Raw genomic sequence first — 18,700 nt, 5'->3', positions numbered from 1 at the left:
GCTGAAGAACATGGCCTTGCAGGTATCAGAAAGATATCTGAGATAATTCAAGAGAATTGTTGTGCTATGCTGTAAGATCTGGGGACCGTAGCAGCACCACCTACCTGGTCTGGTTTTGGCTAGCAGCTGCCTCAGTTTCTTCTCAGTTCCAAGGCCTGACTACCTGCCTGCATTCTACATGTGTGAGGTGCTGGTCTGTCCCCGCAGCCTTGAAAGGACACACTGCTACACCCCGTGTTTCAGGTCCATTTTACAGGGCACCATTTTATTAATTTAAAAGACTGTTACCTTTTGTACCTGTTGTTCTTCGAGATGCGTTGCTCATGTCCATTCCATTGTAGGTGTGTGTGCTCGTCACATGCACCGGTGCCGGAAGTTTTTCCCTCAGTGGTATCTGTAGGGGACTAGCTCTGGTGCCCTCCGGAGTGGCGCGCATAAGCGCCGGTATAAGGGGCGCCACCGGCTCCCCACTCCCTCAGTTCCTTCTTGCCAAAACTCCGACAGAGGGGAAGGAGGGTGGGTCATGGAATGAACATGAGCAAGGCATCTCGAAGAACAACAGTTACAAAAGGTAACAGTCTTTTCTTCTTTGAGTGCTTGCTCATATTCATTCCATTATAGGTGAGTCCCAAGCAATACCATGGGAGGCGGGTAGGAGTTCATGGCTGTGTCGATTGCAACACAGCTCTGCCAAAGCCAGCATCATCTCTGGCTTGCTGGGTGATGGCATAATGCGTCATGAACGTGTGTACCGGAGACCACATGGCGGCCCTGCAGATGTTCTGGATAGGGACATGCGCCAGGAAGGCAGCCGAAGACACCTGAGCCCAATCGAGTGAGGCTTCACTATTGGTGGAGGCACAGCCTGCGCCAACTCATAACAAGTATGGATGAAGGCAGTGATCCAATTCAAAATCCTCTGAGAGGATACTGGAAAGCTCTTCATCTTGTCAGCTATCATGAGAAAGAGCTGGGTCTATCTGTAGAAGGGCTTGGTGCATTCCAGGTAGAACACCAGGGCACACTTGACATTTAGAGTGTGCAGCCGCCTCTCCTCATTGGTCATGTGAGGCTTTGGAAAGAACACCAGGAGGAAGATATCTTGGTTGACATGGAAGTGCAACACCACCTTTGGCAGGAAGGCTGGATGGGGCCACAGTTGGACCTCGTCCTTGTAGAATACCGTGTACGGGTGCTCCGAAGTGAGGGCTTCAATTTCCGAGACACACCTCAGCGAGGTAATAGCTACAAAGAATGCAAAATTCCACAACAAGTAGGAAAGGGAACAAGAAGCCATAGGCTCAAAGGGCGGGCCCATGAGACTGGAGAGGACCAGGTTGAGGTCCCACTGGGGGACCGAGTCCCGGACCAGTGGAAAGAGTCTTTCAAGGCCTTTCAGGAACCTAGTCATCATGTCATGCGAGAATACCGGTCTACCTGAATGCAAGGGAGGAAGGCTGATATAGCCACCAGGTGAACCTTGATCGAAGAGAAAGCGAGGCCCTGGGGTTTTAAGTGAACAGGTAATCCAGAATTGACTGCAGAGACTACTGGGTTGGGGAGATACTCTACTCTGCTGCCCAGCATGAGAAACGCTTCCATTTTGCTAGATAAGTTGCTCTCATGGAGGGCTTTCTGCTCTCCAAGAGAACCTGCTGTACCTGACTAGAGCAGGCTTGTTCCTCTGGATTCAGCCATGCAGCATCCAAGCTGCGAGGTGGAGTGATGTGAGGTTCGGATGCAGCAGCCGACCATGATCCTGCGAGAGCAGGTTCGGGCGGCTGGGAAGTGCCCAAGGGGCTGCTACGGCCAGGTTCATGAGCATACCGAACCAATGCTGGCGAGGCCATGCTGGGGCAATCATAATGCCTTGTCCCTCTTGATCTTTAGGAGGACTTTGCTGATGAGCAGGATTGATGGAAAGGCATACATCAGGTTTCCTGAGCAAGGCAGGAGAAAGGCATCGGAGAGTGAGCCTCTGCCGAGGCCTTGCAGGGAGCAGAACTGATGACACTTTAGGTTCTGCCTGGTGGCGAACAAGTCCACTCAGGGAGCTCCCCACTTCTGAAAGAGCATCCTGACAACCTCCGAGTGGAGGGACCACTTGTGATGAGAGAAGAAGGACCTGCTGAGGCAATCTGCTAGCGTGTTCTGGACGCTGGGGAGGTGCGAGGCTTCTAGGTGGACCGCATGTTGGATGCAGAAGTCCCACAGGCAAAGGGCTTCCTGGCACAGAGCTGACAAATGAGCTCCCTCCTGCCTGTTGACATAGAACACAGAGGCCGTGTTGTCTGTCAACACCTGCACTACCCGACCATAAAGGTGGGGAAGGAACACTGCACAAGCTAGACGGATGGCTCTGAATTCCCTGATGTTTATGCGTAGCGAGAGCTCCTCTCGACCATAGCCCCTGCATTCGCAGTGTGCCAAGATGCGCTCCCCATCCAAGGTCGGACGCATCCGATATCAGGGAGACTGTGGGTCCTGGGCTCGCAAATGGCACACCTTCCAATACCAGCACTGGGTCGGACCACCATTGCAGGGAAGTAAGTACCCATGACAGGATTGTGAGGAGCTTGTCCAGGTGATGCCTGGCTGGGGAGTAGACTGACGCCAGCCACATCTGGAGGGGGCGTAGTCTGATCTTGCGTGCCGAACCACGTACATGCATGTGGCTATGTGCCCCAATAATCTGAGACACACCCAGGCAGTGGTGAGCGGGTGGGTCGTGACTTTGGCAATCAGATCTGACATTGCCCTCAACCTGGCCTCTGGCAGGAAGGCTCTTGCTCGAGTAGAGTCGAGGACTGCTATGATAAACTCTATTCTTTGAACCGGAACCAGTGTTGATTTTTGTTCGTTTATCAAGAGGCCTCAAGCTTGACAAGTGGCACATCTCGACGCTGCGCTGGACATGGACCTTGGAGCGGCCCTTGATGAGCCAGTCATCGAGGTATGGGTAAATCTGGATACCCCGACATCTGAGGTAGGCCGCCACCACCGTCATGCAGTTCGTAAACACCCTTAGTGCCATTGCTAGGCCAAAGGGGAGCACTGTTAATTGGTAGTGGGTGGTCCCAACTTCGAAATGTAGGAACCATCTGTGTCCGTGAAATATCGATATGTGAAAGTAAGTGTCTTTCAGGTCGAGGGCAGTGTACCAGTCTCCAGGATCCAGGGAAGGAATTATGGAGGTCAGGGAGACCATGCAGAACTTCAACTACTTGAGATACTTGTTGAGGCTCCACAGGTCGAGAATGGGACATAGCCCCCCTTGGCTTTGGGATCAAAAAATAAAAGGAGTAAAATTCTTTCCCCCTCAAATGCAGAGGGACTTCCTCCCCAGCTCCCACTCACAGAAGGCCCTGCACCTCCTGAGCGAGCAGATGCTCATAAGAAGGGTCCCTGAAGAGGGATGAGGGTGTGGGGGGAGGGAGGGGTAGAAATAAACTGGATGGTGTACCCCCCTGATACTGTGCTGAGGACCCACTGGTCCGATGTTACAGAAGCCCAGGCCAAGAGGAAGGGAGACAGACAGTTGGGAAAAAAGCAGGGGTGCTGGATCCAGGACATAGGCTGGAAGGTCGCCCTTGAGCGCATCCTCAAAATGCCTGCTTATTACCCCATTGGTTGTGGGTAGAGCTCGAGAGAGCTGAGGGTGCCAGCTGTTGGCTTGTCAGTGCTTGCAGCTCCTACCCTTTCTGTGGAAGGGATCTGTTCGGGATTGGCCCCCGAACCTGTGGGAGTGCTGCGGTTTGAACCACTTTCTTGCAGGAGCTGGCATGTAAAGGCCCCGTGAGGACAAGGTAGCCCTAGAGTCTTTCAGGCCATGGAATTTGCTGTCTGTTTGTTCCGCGAGCAGTACCAGGCCATCAAAAGGGATGTCCAGGACGCACACCTCATGGAAATGGCCAGAGCCATGCTCCAGGTCGCGGCGTCAGCTGTATCTGAGGCTGCTTGGAGGGCTGCCTTGGCCACAGCTCTGCCCTCATCCAGACAGGAACTCCTTCCTGGGCTCCTCTGGAAGCGAGTCCTCAAACTTGGGCATGGACTGACAAATGTTAAAGTCATAGCAGCCAAGTAGAGCTTGACGGCTGGCTGTCGAATAAATTTTTCTGCCAAAGAGATCAAGCCTCTTCACCTCCTTTTTCTTAGGGGTCGATCCCGATTGGCCCTGCCTATCACGCTTATTGGCTGCCGATACCACCAGTGAGTTAGGAGCAGGGTATGTATATAGGTATTCAAATCCCTTAGCAGGGACATAATACTTTCTCTCCACCCACTTGCAAATGGGGGGTAGGGAAGAGTGAGTTTGCCGCAAGGCTTTGATCACTTTTACCACTTCCTCGTGAATGGGTAATGCCAACCTGGAGGGGGCTGCTGCACTCAAAACATCAAACAGGGAGTCGGAGGGTTCTGCCAACTCCTCGGCCTCTAACCCCAGGTTCGAAGCCACCCTCTTAAGAAGCTCCTGGTGGGCTTTAATATCATCCTGGGGGACTGTGTGGGAAGGTCCCGCTATCGTCCCTTCGGGCGAAGAGGATGAGGAGGTGGGTAACGGCGGCTCTGCCACCTCCATGGCTTCCGCTAGCGAGCCCCAGCTGGAGCTGGCTGACCCTGGGGATCTTGGTCTAACTCTGCTTCCAAGTCCGAGGGTGGGCGGGAGACAGTCGTTGACTGTTTCTCAGGTGCCTCTGAGACTGATTGGTCCCCCTGCGATGGTTGAGGAAACCCCCATGGGTTCCATAGCTGCCAGAGAGCCGGCGATTGACCTTGGGGCCATGCGGGCACTGGTGGTCCTGATGGAAATATTGGTGCCCCTGGTGGGTGGCCCTGGCCTGCCAGTAGATCTTCCTCTTCACTCTCTGAGCCTGAGGAGGGAGCGACACGTCTGGGGGACCAAGACGGTGCCAATGCTGCCTGTCTACCCCAATCCCATCGGGCTTTTCCATGTACTGGGAAGACAGCTCCCAGTGCCATGCCTCTGGTGACCAGTGGTGGCATTCCACGGATCGGCGATGGTACCTTGGAGATCGATGCCTCACGCTTCGAGAGTGGTGCTGCTCCGTGGATCAGGAGCGAAAGGATCGACGTCCCGGCTCTGGGGATTGACGTCTTGCCCGTGGGGATCTGCACCAGTGAACCGGCAACAGGACTCTGGGGAGTCTCTGGAGTGGTGCCGCGAGCTTGGAGATCGACCCTGCCACTCTAGGGACTGGTGCCGGGACTCCGGGGACTGGAAATGCGCCTCCATAGGTCTGTGCTAGACAGTCAGCGAACGATGCCAGGATCCCAGGGAATGCTGTCTAGAGTCCGAGGAACAACGCCGGGAACTCTGACAGGTAGTGCTGCTCTGATGAGTGCTGACGGGGCATTCCCTGCATTGGGGAGCGGTGCCGCACCAATGGGGACCACTGGAAAGGTCCCAGGGCGGGTTTACCTGTCGAATGGGGCACCTTGCTGGCCTGCGTGTGTGGCACCAGAAGGGACAATATGTCCTTAGTGGCCTGAAAGGCTTCCAGCGTAGATGGCACTGCCAGATGCCAAGTGCCTCTGCCGCTTCCAGGTGTGGCAGGCAGGTCACTAAGGGGGCTCGAGAGCTCAACAGGTACTGAAGCCTGGCCACCTTCCAGAGGGGAAGAGTTGCGACGCACGGGTCTTTGCTTTCCTCCGGCTCTTTCCTCCCCTTTACAGGATGTAGGAGAATGCCCTCTCAGTCTTTCTCCGCTTTTTAGTCGGTACCGGGGATGGGGATTGGGGCCAGTCGGAGGCCAGTGCTGGTGGTGCGCTCTGCACTAAAGCTGTGGTGCTTTGAGCAGAATTCGATCTGGCCGGCTCTGAGGCCAGTGCAAGGGCCGACTCTATAATGAGCGCTCTAAGTCCAATGTTCCTCTCCTTTTTGGTTCAGGGCTTGAAACTCTTACATATGCAACACTTGTCACTCACATGGTTCTCCCCCAAACACTTCAGACAGCTTTCATGGGGATCACTGACTGGCATAGGTTTTTTTGCAGCGGTCACAAGGCTTAAAGCCAGGAGACCGGGGCATGCCCCATCCCTAGGCTAAGTCCCGCAAGGGACTAACTAACTACTTCTAACTTATACACTAAGGGAACTAATACACTACTCAAACTTTCTAAGAACTATCTAAAGGAGAATTCGTAACTAGGCACAGTTGGTAAGGAAAGCTTGCGGAGGCAAGGAGACGTTGCAGCACCATCACTGGTGGTAAGAAGGAACTGAGGGAGGGGGAGCCAGTGGCGCCCCTTATACCTGCGCATATGTGCACCACTCCAGAGAGTGCCAGAGCCAGTCCCCTATGGATACCACTGAGGGAAAAACTTCCAGCAGTGGTGCATGTGGCAAGCACACACACCTACAATGGAATGGACATGAGCAAGCACTCGAAGAAGAACCAAAACTCTCAAAGTTACATAAAGCTCACAATAAATGCAGGCTTCTTGGGACTCAGAGGCCTTTTACTCTGACCCCTCCAGCCCCTTTCCCTATTTCAGGACTAGTCATGGGAACTAGTAACCTCCTTCCTGCAGCCCCCTTCAAACCTTTATAGGGAACACATGACTCTTTCCCAGCTGGGTCTGATAATTGAGCAGGGCAAGCTGACCCAAGCCTGACTCTTAAGGATATGTATACATAGCCTATGGAAATGAGTCTCCCAGCATGGGTCAATAAACTTGGGCTAGCAGGGCTCATGCTGGCGCTCTAAAAATAGCTGTGTAGACAGCACTTTGAAGCTGCAGCTTGGGCTCTGAACTTCAAAGCGATCTCTACACAGCTATTTCCAGAGGCTATTGGGCTCACATGTCTATCAGCCCTGGCTGGGAGACTTCCGCACACTGTGTACACATACCCTTAAGTGCCAGGCGACACTGTTACAGGGACACATTCCCCTCTTTATGCATGCACACATATAAACACACACTAATCCTGTACCTCATGGGACCTACACACAAAAGTTCAAAGAGAAGCCTCTTATGTTTATGTGGAATAATCCTCCCTTTGATATGTCAATTTTATTGCACAAAAAGGTGGAAATTATATTCAAAAGTAGAATGAGTACTTACCCTTCAGAACAAATAAGCTTTACAAAAATCTGACTTTCATGGTGTTGGTATAATATCCTTTAATTAGATGTCAAAGCAGCAATCAATAGACATATCAAGTAAAAGCTGAGGGCCATGAACCTGAGATGGGAGAGGAAGAAAAGGAAAAGAAGATGATATGATAATATATGAGGTATAAAAACAGGTTTGTCATCACCTAGTTTCCCTGAAAATCATCCTGTTCCATTACCAGATGCTAAGACAAAGCACCTGCTAGGGAATCATAGAGAGGAAAATGCCACAAATCCTCTCAGAAGACATACAGCAAATCCTGCAGCCTCAATGGATTACCATATGTCTGTGGGGGTGAGGGGGAGTCAGAGAGGCAGAATAATCACATTGCAGATGCAGCCAGCTCTCTAAAGTGGTTTAGAAAATGAGCCAATGAATTATTTAATTGAAAAAAGGAGTATTTCTACACATGGCCTCCAGGGTTGTGGTTACCCTGATGGCAGATATCAGGCAATTCAAATGAACATATTTGTCTGTCTTTCTATTTGATGTATGTATAGAAACAGCACGCTAGTAAAATGTGAACTTTTCACAAAATACTGGGGCTTACAGCACACTGCACTTAGTACAACGTTCTCCCTCTTCATTTAAAAGATAACTGTATTGGTGCAAAAGGCATCACTTTATTTAGTGATTAGCATGCAATGTTGGAGGCTGCCAGAAGATGCCACTATGTTTTCTGTGAGGATTATGTTCAGAGACGGACTCTATAATAAAGGCCAGGGAGTTAAAGAAAGCTGTAGAGAAAGGACGGGGTAACTACAACCTGTTTGTGCCAAGTCTGCATCCACCCTGGTTCAACATGACCACAGAACTCTACCTCTCCGACTTCATTTCTCTTGTTAACTCAGCCTGGTGTGGAACATGTAGATTTCTGCCTGCTGTAGTTTCATAAATTTTGCAGCAAATGCTTTATATAGTAGGGTGGAGGTGGGGTTGGCAAGAGAAGAAAGGGAAATGGTCAGTTTCAGAAGAATTTTACAGTATCTTGGATTATGCTAAAAAATAGTGTCACTCTATGGTGAATTCAGAAAGCTGGAACTTGCACTGTTAACATAAGAAAAAATCAAAGGGAACAGTATTTGCATATTGGGAGATGGGGTTAAAATAATCCATTTCTTATTTTTAAATTACCCTGTTTATTAAGGTATAAACTAATATATGCTTTTTTGGGTCCTTTTCAAGTAGTATTGGTTCTGGTTGGGGGAAATGAAGCATAGATGTAGTAGCATTAATTTAGTCTGGTGATAAAGTCTCCTTGTTTGCTAATATCTAATCTTTTGAGACTCCATTTCCTGATATACATTGTTGCTAATGTTATATTACAATATCTAATCATGTACAGCATTGCTAATATCTATTTGTAATAAAAAAACTTTTTTTTCTTTTTCCTCTCAGGACAGCATATTTATTTTCATCAATGGGAAGGAAGACATATTAGCATGACTGCAAACTTCTTCCAAGAAGATATATTAATGTCATCTGAGCAGTTTAAGGCTAAATATATAATACCTTATATACACTTTTATGGTTATCTGCAAATTAGGCATTACATCAACTCAATTTTTTGCTTTTCAGCTGATCATCATATTTTCTGCAAAGGAAATTGCGCAGGCAGAGGGTGGTTCCCCAGGGGATTTCTTCATTTTACATATTTCTAAAATCTGTCTCCAAAAGATAATAAGAACAACATGAAAAATCTGTGGGACAGGAGATCTTGAGGAAGGAAAGGTTACTTACCTGTACAGTAACTTGAGTTCTTCAAGATGTTTTGCTCCTATGGGTGCTCCATCACAGGGTGAGCGCATGCCCGTGCACTCTTTGTCGGAGACTTAAATTAGTCCATGGGTTTGCATCTGGGCACTATGCAACCCTGAGCTCCAGTTCAAGGGCATACAGAGAGAGGTGGATCTGCCAGCACTCCAGTTCCTTCTCAACCAGGAAGCCAAAGATGCTATAGCAGATGACAAGGAGGGCACACCTACTGGGACAAAACATCTTGAAGAACTCAAGTTACTCGTACAGGTAAGTAACTTCTCTTTCTTCTTTGTGTTATTGTCCCTAGGGGTGCTAGACTGCAGGAGACACCCAAGCAGTTTCTCAGTGTGGAGGCGGGTGCTGAGAGGCGGATCCAAGACAATTCAGAAGACTGCCAAAATACATGTCAGTCCTGGAAGTAGGCAGGATGGTGTAATGCTTGGAGAACCTGTGAACTTAGGAACAGGCTGCTGCCCTGCAGATGTCCAAGATGGGAATGGCTCTAAGAAGGGCTATGGATGTGAACCAAGCCCTGATGGAGTAGTCCATTACTCTACGAATGGGATGCACTCCAATAGCACCACAGCAGGGAATAATGCAACTGGAAACCCACTTTGACAGCCTCTGAGTAGAGATTTGTTGTCCCCTCATCCTTTCAGCAAAGGATACAAACAGTCTGGGGGCAGTTCTGAAAGTCTTTGCCCTGTCAAGATAGAAGTCAAGTGCCTTTCTGACATCTAAGGTATGGAGGCTATTCCCTCCCTCCCCCCTTGAGGCATGAGGTTTGGGATAAAATACTGGCAAACAAATATCTTGATTAATATGAAACTCTGATGAGACTTTGGGGAGAAAGTGAAGATGCAGGCATAAAAAGTAGTGTATAGTGGATCAGCCATGAGCGCCCCTAGTTCCCCTATCATCCCAGATAAGGTGATGGCTACCAGAAAGGAAGTCTTAAAGAAGAGGTGAAGGAGCAAACAGCTACCCATCAGTTCAAACTTCCTTAAGTTGTTGAGGACAAGGTGACAGTCCCAGGTGTGGGGTTCTCAACATGAGGAAATAGATTAGGTAAGCCTCTAAGGAACCTAGCTGGGGTACGGTTGGTGAACACAGAAACCTTTTCAAGAGGCAAGTAGAAGGCTCTAATACCAGCCAGATGTACCCTGACCCAGCTCATTCACAGTCCTCCAGAACCCTTCTAGAGCAGAGGTGAGCAAACTACAGCCCGCAGGCCACATCCGGCATGCAGGACCCTCCTGCCTGGCCCCTCCCTTGATGTTCCCCCTCCCGCGCAGCCTCAGCGCACTGCACCGCCGGCGCAATGCTCTGGGCAGCCGAGCAGCGCAGCTGCAGAGCCGCGGCCTGATGCGGTGCTCTGTGCAGTGCAGTGGCGTGGCTGGCTCCAGCCACAGCTGCGCCGCCAGCCACCGGTGCTCCAGGCAGCGCAGTAAGGGGGCAGGAAGCGGGAGGTTTGGATGGAGGGCAGGGGAGTTTGGGGTGGTGGTCAGGGAGCAGAGATGTGGATAGGGGTCGGGGCGGCCAGAGGGTGGGGAATGGGGGCGTTAAATGAGTGCAAGGGTCCCGGGGGGCAGTCAGGATGGGGCAGCAGGGGGCAGTCAAGGGTTCTGGGGGTGGTCAGGGAGAAGGGGTGGTTGGATGGCCTCTTCATGCCTCCCCACCACATTTCGCCTCTTCTGAGAACCATCCAGAAACCAGGCCTTGAGGTATAGGATGAGAGGTTATGGTGGGTTGTGGTGCTCAAATTCTATCAGAAGATCCATTCTGAGAGGGAGATGCAGAGATGCCACCATCAAGAGGTGAAGCAGGTCCAGGTACCACACTTGTATCAGCCAAGAGGGTGCTATCAGGATGGCCACTTACTTGTTCTTACTTCAGTTTGATCAGGGTCTTGAGAATCAGTGGCATAAGGGGATAGGCATAAAGAAGAGTGCGCATCCAGGGAACTAAGAGGGCATCTCCCATGGAATTGTGACTGACTCCCCCATGGAGCAAAAGAGTGATATTTTGTGTGGTGTTACAAAAAGATCTGTCTTCAGAAGGCCCCAGACTTGGCAGTTGCTGTGAAAGACCAAATTGTTGAGTTCCTGTTGCCCTGGATTTGAGGGTTGTATATACCCCAGAATGTGATCAAGCTAATTGCAACCATTTTATGTGCACTCAGCCACTATGAATTAATGAAATAGAACACCACAAGTTAAGGTTAATTTGGAGACAGGCTTTCAGAAGCAAGGTCATAACTACTGGCAGTTTTGCTAATCAGTATGGGAGGAGGGGAGGAAAAAGTAAATAACTGAGAATGAAAAAAAAAGATGTGGATGGATAGCCTTGAGTCTAGACCCCTCTGATAGTAAAAGATTATTGAAGGTTAGGAAAAGTAGAGGCTTAGTAGGGATGATGATTTAGTAGGGGTCATTATGTTCTATGTGTTTAGTAGAAGTTGGTTATAAAAAGTTCAGATAATAGAGTGTATTTGGGAGCAGTCCTTGGGAGCCATCCTGGGAGAGATGTTTTCCTGACATCTTTACTCCCCCGGCAGGGAGGCGTTTGGCCAGCGCTGTCCTGTCATTGATTACTCAATACAGTCTCAGAATATAGGTAAATATCTGGGATGTTCTAAACCTATTGCTCATGTCGGTGCGTGCTTAAATCTAATAAACTGCTGTGTTAGACAAAAGCATGCTTACTTGCATTACTCCTTGATCAGACAGAATCACTGAGTTCCTGTTGATTTATTCCTTTCACCACCTGGAGTGAAATAGTTAAGTTGGCCCTGTTGGGGGTTCTGATAACTCTGGGTTACATTCCCACTACTGATTCTGCTGGAAGTGTCTGCTCAAGAGTCTGTTCAAGACTCTGCCATGATGGTTTGGATGTCCAGTAGGTACATTGCGGAGATCTTTATGCGGTGGGAGGCCAGTTCCCCAGCCTTAGAGATTCTGTGCATAAGTACAGGGATCTTCCTCCCCCGTGTTGATTCAATATACTGCCACCCTGTTGTCTCACATTATTCTGACTGAGTGGCAGTCCCCTAAACCCAGGGGACTAGTTTGTCACTTTTGACCTATAGGATGCATATTTTCAAATCAGTATGCATCCCTTCCACAGTTGTGTCCTGCACTTTGTTGATGGCATGGGGCATTACCAGCATCATATCCTCCCCTTCGAAGTTTCCACTGCCCCAAGGGTATTTACAAAGTTCCTCTCTTTTGTAGCAGCTTACCTGTGATGATGGGGCATAACTACCTTTCCTTACTTGGACAATTGGCTCCTCAGGAGTTGCTCCACCCTGGAGGTCCAGTCAATGACCAGCAAAGCCTTTGCCTTTTTTCAATCCCTGGGTTTGCACATACACCTGGAAAAGTTAACCCTTACACTAGTTCAGCAAATAGACTGCATTGGAGCCACTTCATGTGTACGAGCCACCTTCTTGCATCCACCACCAACAAAGATGATTACAACTGATGCCTTTCTCCTAGACTTGAGAGACCATCTCCAGGAATTCACAGGCCGAGGCAAACAGACTCTTCAGGAAGCCTCTCTCTCTATATCAACAACCTGGAACTGAGGGTAGTTTGCTATCAGTGCCAACACTTCCTCCATGCCGGAATGCCACTCAGTCAGAATAATGTGAGAAATTTATGATTTTTTTAAATCCTATGATTGTGAAATTGACCAAAATGGACTGTGAATTTGGTAAGGCCCTACATATAGCTGTTTAGGATCCTGAGGTCTAAGATCAGCCTCCAACATCTATTTCTTTTGGGGACCAGGAAATATTTGAAATAGGATCCTCTTCCCACAAATTCCTGGTGAACCAGCTTGATTACCCCAGGCCCAAGAGAGACTGGCTTTCCTGCTTTAAGAGAGCCTCATGAAAGGGGTCCCTGAAGAGGGAAACAGAGGGAAGAGGGGGGGAGTAAAGCAGATCTGAATAAAACATCCTATGCAAACCACCTTTAAAATCCACCTGTCCAAGGTTTTGTGTTCCCAAACAGATAGAAGAGAGGGAGAGAGGGTATCTGAAGTGGGGATGGGGGGCGCTGAGCCATGGGTTGGCACAGCATAAAATCCAGAGAGGGGGTGGTAGTGACCTTCAAGCAAGTTGTCAAAATCACTATTTAGAGGAAGGTGCAGGCTGGGAGTTCACCATAGAAGAAGACTTTTCTTTTGGGGGCCCTTTCTTTCTGAAAATTGATTTGCTCTTCTTTAAGATCAGACTCACTTGATCAAAGATCAAACATGAACCTGACATGACTGAAGACCAATTTCCTTGATGAGCCTCTCAGGAGCCAATCATCCAGGTCTGGAAAGATCTGACTTCCCCTCCTCCTGAGAAAGGCCACCACCACCTTCATGCATTTGGTAAAGACAAGTAGTGCTGATGACAGGCTGAAGAGGAGAACTGTGTACTGGTATTGATGGTCAGTGATGAAGAATCTGAGGAACTTCCTGTGACCTGGGAAGATTGCCATGTGAAAATAAGCATCCAGAAGATCGAGTGCAGCAAACCAGTCATGATTCAGAGCGGGAAGAATAGTAGCCAGGGTACACATGCGGAATCTCATGTACTTAATGGGTTTGCTGAGAATGTGGAAATCAAGGATAGGTCTCATTCCTCCCTCGGATCTGGGGATCAGAAAGTACCAGGAGTAAAATCCCTTTCCGAGAAGATGATGAGGAACCTCCTCTGTAGCTCTAGGAGTATACAGGCTTTGTACCTGCTGTAACTCACGAGGGGGTCCCTAAAGAGGAATGGTAAGAGGATGGGAGAGGAGGGAATGGATAGGAACAGAATGGCATAACCCAATCCCATAGTGCTTAGGACCCATAGCTATTGTCTCCCAAGCATTGTAAAAGTGAGACAGCCTGTTCCCAAGAATCTGGGGTATACATATGTCACCGACAAAAATGCCAGTCAAACAGACTCTCTAGCCAAAGAGTGTAAAGGATGGGTCATCTGACTAAAAGCAGTCCTAGAAGATTTCCTCCTCTGTGATTTATGCCCCTTTCTGGGGAAATCTTGCTGCCTCGCAGGGTAGGAGAGCTGACAGAAATATCACTGAGGACGATATTGCTGTTGTTGTTGGTTCCCAAAATGCCGTCTCTTTGCAGCCTGGATATAAATCCCCAATGAGAGTAGAGTGGTCTGGGAGTTTTTGAAATAGTGTAATGTCTTATCAGTTTTCTCCGAGAATGGAAAGCGACCAAACAGCAAGTCTTCTATGCTTTGCTCAATTTCAGGAGCTAGACCACAGTTATACCATGAGATTCTTCTCATCTTTATAGCTGAGACCGTGAGCCTAGACAAACCATCCACTAGATCCAGGGCTGATTGTAAGGATGTCTTGGCCCCTAAAGGACCTTCCATAACAAAAGACTTGAACTCCTCCCTGGAGAATTCTGGTAACTTGTCCACAAATATTGACATAGTCTCAGATCACAAAATCATATTTCGATAATAGAGCCTGCTGGTTCTCAATGCACATCTTCAAGGAGGAAGTAGAATAGATCTTTCCCTCCCACAAATCTAGCCATGGACTCTTTTTCTTTAGGCATAGATTTACATCTTCCCTGTCTCACTCACTCATTTGCTGCCTGTCACAATCAGGGAATTCAGAGCTGGAGGAGAGAAAAAAGATTCAAAGCCCTGCATTGGCACGTAGTATCTTTTGTCAGTGTGCTTTGCTGTAAGTGTTAACAAAACTGGGGTATTCCATCTCACTTTAGCATGCTCTAGTAGTGCTTCATTTATAGGGAGAGGGCAACTCTTCCAGGAGTCAAGGCTAGAGGATATCCACCAGCACAAACTCAACCTGAATACCTAAAGCCAATGCCATGGGTTTGAGCAGATCCTGATATGATCTGAAATCCTCTGATACTGGAGAGGTGGACATGGGTACTACTGCATCATCCAGCGACAAGGATGATAATGTAGTTGGGGACAATGGAATCCTTTGAGGAAGGACATCTGACTGTCCCAAAGGTTCAGGATGCCCTAATGCAGAGGGATCCCCCTCTGCTGGTAGCTGCAGATCTGATGGTTCCAGCTGGGAGCCTATTGAAAGTACATGTGATCTCGTCCTAGAGTGAACAGATGAGCGGAACTTCGCTGAATGAGGGACTTCGGCAGGATTCCATGGAGGCCACTGTGGATAAGGATATGACATCAGTGGCCAGTCTGAATTAGGCTAGGGTCCCTTGTCTCTGCTGTGGGAACCATACCAAACCCAATACTGACTGATTCCCGCTGTGTCTCAACAACCTTCAAGATGGAGAGTGAGGTGGGGAAGGGGAGGTAGATTATTCTGATCTTGACTATGAAGATCCCTTCAAATAGCTTGATGGTGCTGGTGGAGCCACTCCTGATGGGGCTACCAAACGTCCATTGTTATCCCTGGCCCAACCCGACTATGCCATCAGTACCGAAGGAAGAGTCAATGGCTCCTTGAATAGTGGTACCAGCCTTGTACTCATACTGGGACCCAAAGAGGCATCGGTACTGAAAACAAAGCTGGTCCCGGGCCAGCAGATGCAGACTGCACCATAGTCAGCATCAGTACCAAGGATTCTATCTGTCTCAACGATGCCCTCGGTGCCAAGCAGAAAGCAGACAACGCCAGTGCATTCTGGGTAAACTGTGGTTCAGTTTGCCACCAATCCAGGGGGAGCTGAGGACACCATGGATGATGCCACTGCAGTCAGATGGTCTGGGTAAGAGGTGAATCAGAGTGGAAACCGACAGTGCTGCCACACACGTCCAAGGTACCGGACTCAACGGGTGCCCCTGAGATGGTACCAGAGTTGATGGTACAGACTCCCCCTGCTCCTGCCTTGGTAGCAGAGGGTAGAATGATTGCTCTGCTCTATCCTGCAATTTGGCATAATATGACACACAATCACTGCTCAGGAGAGGTCCAGAACACTTTTAGCAATAACATTTTCAGTATAGAAATGGCACTATTGTGTTCATCATTATCAGAGTAAAACATCAAGCCAGTCAATTGCTTCTCACTGATTTAAAAAGAACACTCCAAAACCAGGGTGGGGAGAAACATTTGATTCTCTTGTTTTTAGTATTGAAAATGGTAATATACTTCATTGACAATTATTTTAATCCCCTCTATCAAAATACAAAAGTACATTTATGAGCACTGTTGTATATTTGTGAGATTTTCTTCTACAAACTGCAAAGTGGGGATTACTCTTGCTCTCATTTTAAAACTGTTTACTAGACTTGGTTGGCATGGTTTAAAGCAGTACATTCTCTCTGGTAGGTTCTAGCATTTTCTGCTGTGCCTTTCAGGTTGATAAGGGATGATAAAGTTGCAATTTTCTTTTTCATTTTGCAGTACTCCTTATTCTTATTTAATGAAGCATAAATATGGATAGCACTTTCCTCCTCATATTTAGTTGAAAATTTTTGATGACTGAAAATGCACTTAGCTGCAGAAGTGACTGCCTTTAACTAGTCTTGAAAATAGTTTTCTTTCCTCTAAGTATTGTTATATGGAGACTAATTGTTTGCTCATTTCTGAGGAGTACCTTTATGGTTTTCATGTTCATGAGCCACTTTCTCTCTCTGAAATAATCTATCCACATTAATGCATGGTGTTGGTTTTAGAGAAGGAATAAGGAAAAGCTTACATAGTGTTTAGCTTGAACAAGAAAACATTTTCCTGTAATAAAGATGGGGAGGCTTGTACAATTATTGGTTAAGGCTAAACTAAAAGATATGTTCTGTGTGTAGATGCTAAGCTGTTCAGTGGTTGCTCACACATATTATTCCCTTTTCTTTTGCAGAAGGGATGGGAAAGGATGTGCCACTAAAACAAAGGTATGATATTTTACATGGTTTTCTTTAATCATTTTTTCCCTTTTCTCCAGTTGGCAGTACAAAGAACTCTGGAGCTGGAAAATTTATCTATATATATTCCAAAAATGCTCTTAGAATCTGAACTGCGAACACATACAAACTAAAGATTAAGGACTAGACTGAGTCAAGATGGGTCAGGGTGTACATTATAAACATTCCTGCACCAGCTACTCTACTTCCATTCCAAGAGGACGGGACAAGCAGTGTTACCAAGTAGCTTCCCTTTCTCAACATTTCCTCCAACTATCATTTACTCACTTTGGATTGTGCTGCTCTCTGTGTGTCTCCAGTGGAGGACAGGTTGAAGCCACTCTATGCTGCTGCATTCTCTTTTTCTAGTGCCCTTTCTGCTGTCAGGGCTTATGTCAGCAGAAAGAGGATAGAAAATTAAGTGAATCAGCTATATACCTGGATAACATTTTCACTTTGTTGTTTTGTCAAAATGGGAGGCTACCTCCCTGCTCAGCATCCCCACTCTCCACCACACACATAAAACTTGACTGAGCTAGCACACACAGTTCACTATAGGTAATGAGTCTGTGGCTAACGGTTGCTCCAGGCTCATCACACAGCAGGTCACAGATAGAAGGCTACAAAAGTGAAACATGTATAACTCACAAAAAAGACAATAAGGGGAAATGTAATCCTGTAAGGGAGCTTGGCCAAGATCCGGGACATGACTTGTTTACAACACAAAGATTGGAAATGAGTCAATGTGATGCTATAAAAGAGGCAAGCTAGAGATGACTGGGTGACCCATAGAACTGGCAATGAGACACTGAGCTTTTCTTCTCTAGGTCAATTGTTCAAACCTGATTTAGGTTGTTAATGATGACCAAAAGTCATTACCATCCTAATATGGTTTGCTGTTCTATGTGAAAGTAGTTAGTGTTGCCAGATTAATTCCTATTGATCCATATGACCACCACAAGAGGTCCTACTTGACATCCTTGTTGGCACTCTTAACAGGGGGCTGTAGGACTGAATTCACATAGAAAGCAATACCTTGGAAGTAAGAGGAAGTTCACTAGTGGGGTTCACTGTGTTGTACAAATGTATGCTGTGGATAAATAGGATTCAGTCTCCAGGATTATCCATGTGGTACCTTTTCAACACAAGATTCAATAAAGAAAAATAGGAGAGGTTTCAGCTGAACATGGAAAAAGGCTTTTTCACCGTGAGATGCACTAGAATGTGAAACATGCTGCCAAAAGGCCAAAAGCCAAGGGCTAGCATCACACAATTCAAGACTGGTTTGGATATCCATACAGTATCTGGTTATGGAAAATAACCAAGAACATTTGGATAACACGGACCATAAACAGGCCAATTATTTCTGCTGAGATATAGAGTACGGGCTGGGCAAACCTACCATTTCTTCTGTCCAAAATGGTAAGGTTTTGTATACAGCCATTATTGTTTATGAGCATTAAAGCTGCAAAGCATTACTAATCAGTCACTTTGCAATTGTTTGCTTTGACTGCTGATTCAATTATAAAAAGCTTGAAAATGCCAAAATCTTTATGTACAGTCAGATTTGGGGGAAATTTTACAGTGTAGTACCCCATTCATTGAAGTCAGGGGGTTAGGGGACCAGGCAATATAAGCATAGAATTTAGCCAGATGTATTCTGTGAACTCATTTCAGCTCACAAACCACTAAGATTACCTGACAAATATTTCTCCCTACCACTATAAGATTTTTCAGCTGCTGAAGATGTTCTAAGGAAATCGTGAATGCAGTCACTAGCAAAACTGTAGACATCATAATTTCTAGAGGAAAATATGCTGGAAATAACTTTTCTAATTATACAATGCAGGAGTCCTTTAAATAGTGAAGTGTCTTCACATTATCCCCAACCACAGTTCGACAAGACCTTCGGTTCCTACACTTGTAAAACTGACATATTACT

The 18,700-nt window shown here is 47.4% G+C and overlaps 1 long non-coding RNA gene across 1 annotated transcript in view; it reads right to left on the bottom strand.

Moving 5' to 3' along the window:
- Positions 1–18,700, bottom strand: part of LOC135973814 (uncharacterized) — a 66,954-nt gene that overhangs the window by 4,301 nt on the left and 43,953 nt on the right. Inside the window, exon 2 of the long non-coding RNA XR_010590845.1 lies at positions 7,086–7,205. This is a non-coding gene — a long non-coding RNA (uncharacterized LOC135973814). The remainder of the gene's footprint in view (positions 1–7,085; positions 7,206–18,700) is intronic.

This window comes from Chrysemys picta, chromosome 10, assembly GCF_011386835.1.
Source record: "Chrysemys picta bellii isolate R12L10 chromosome 10, ASM1138683v2, whole genome shotgun sequence".
Taxonomy (NCBI): Eukaryota; Metazoa; Chordata; order Testudines; family Emydidae; genus Chrysemys; species Chrysemys picta.
Note: the sequence above shows the minus strand (reverse complement) of the source record. Positions and strands in the feature narration are given on the sequence as shown.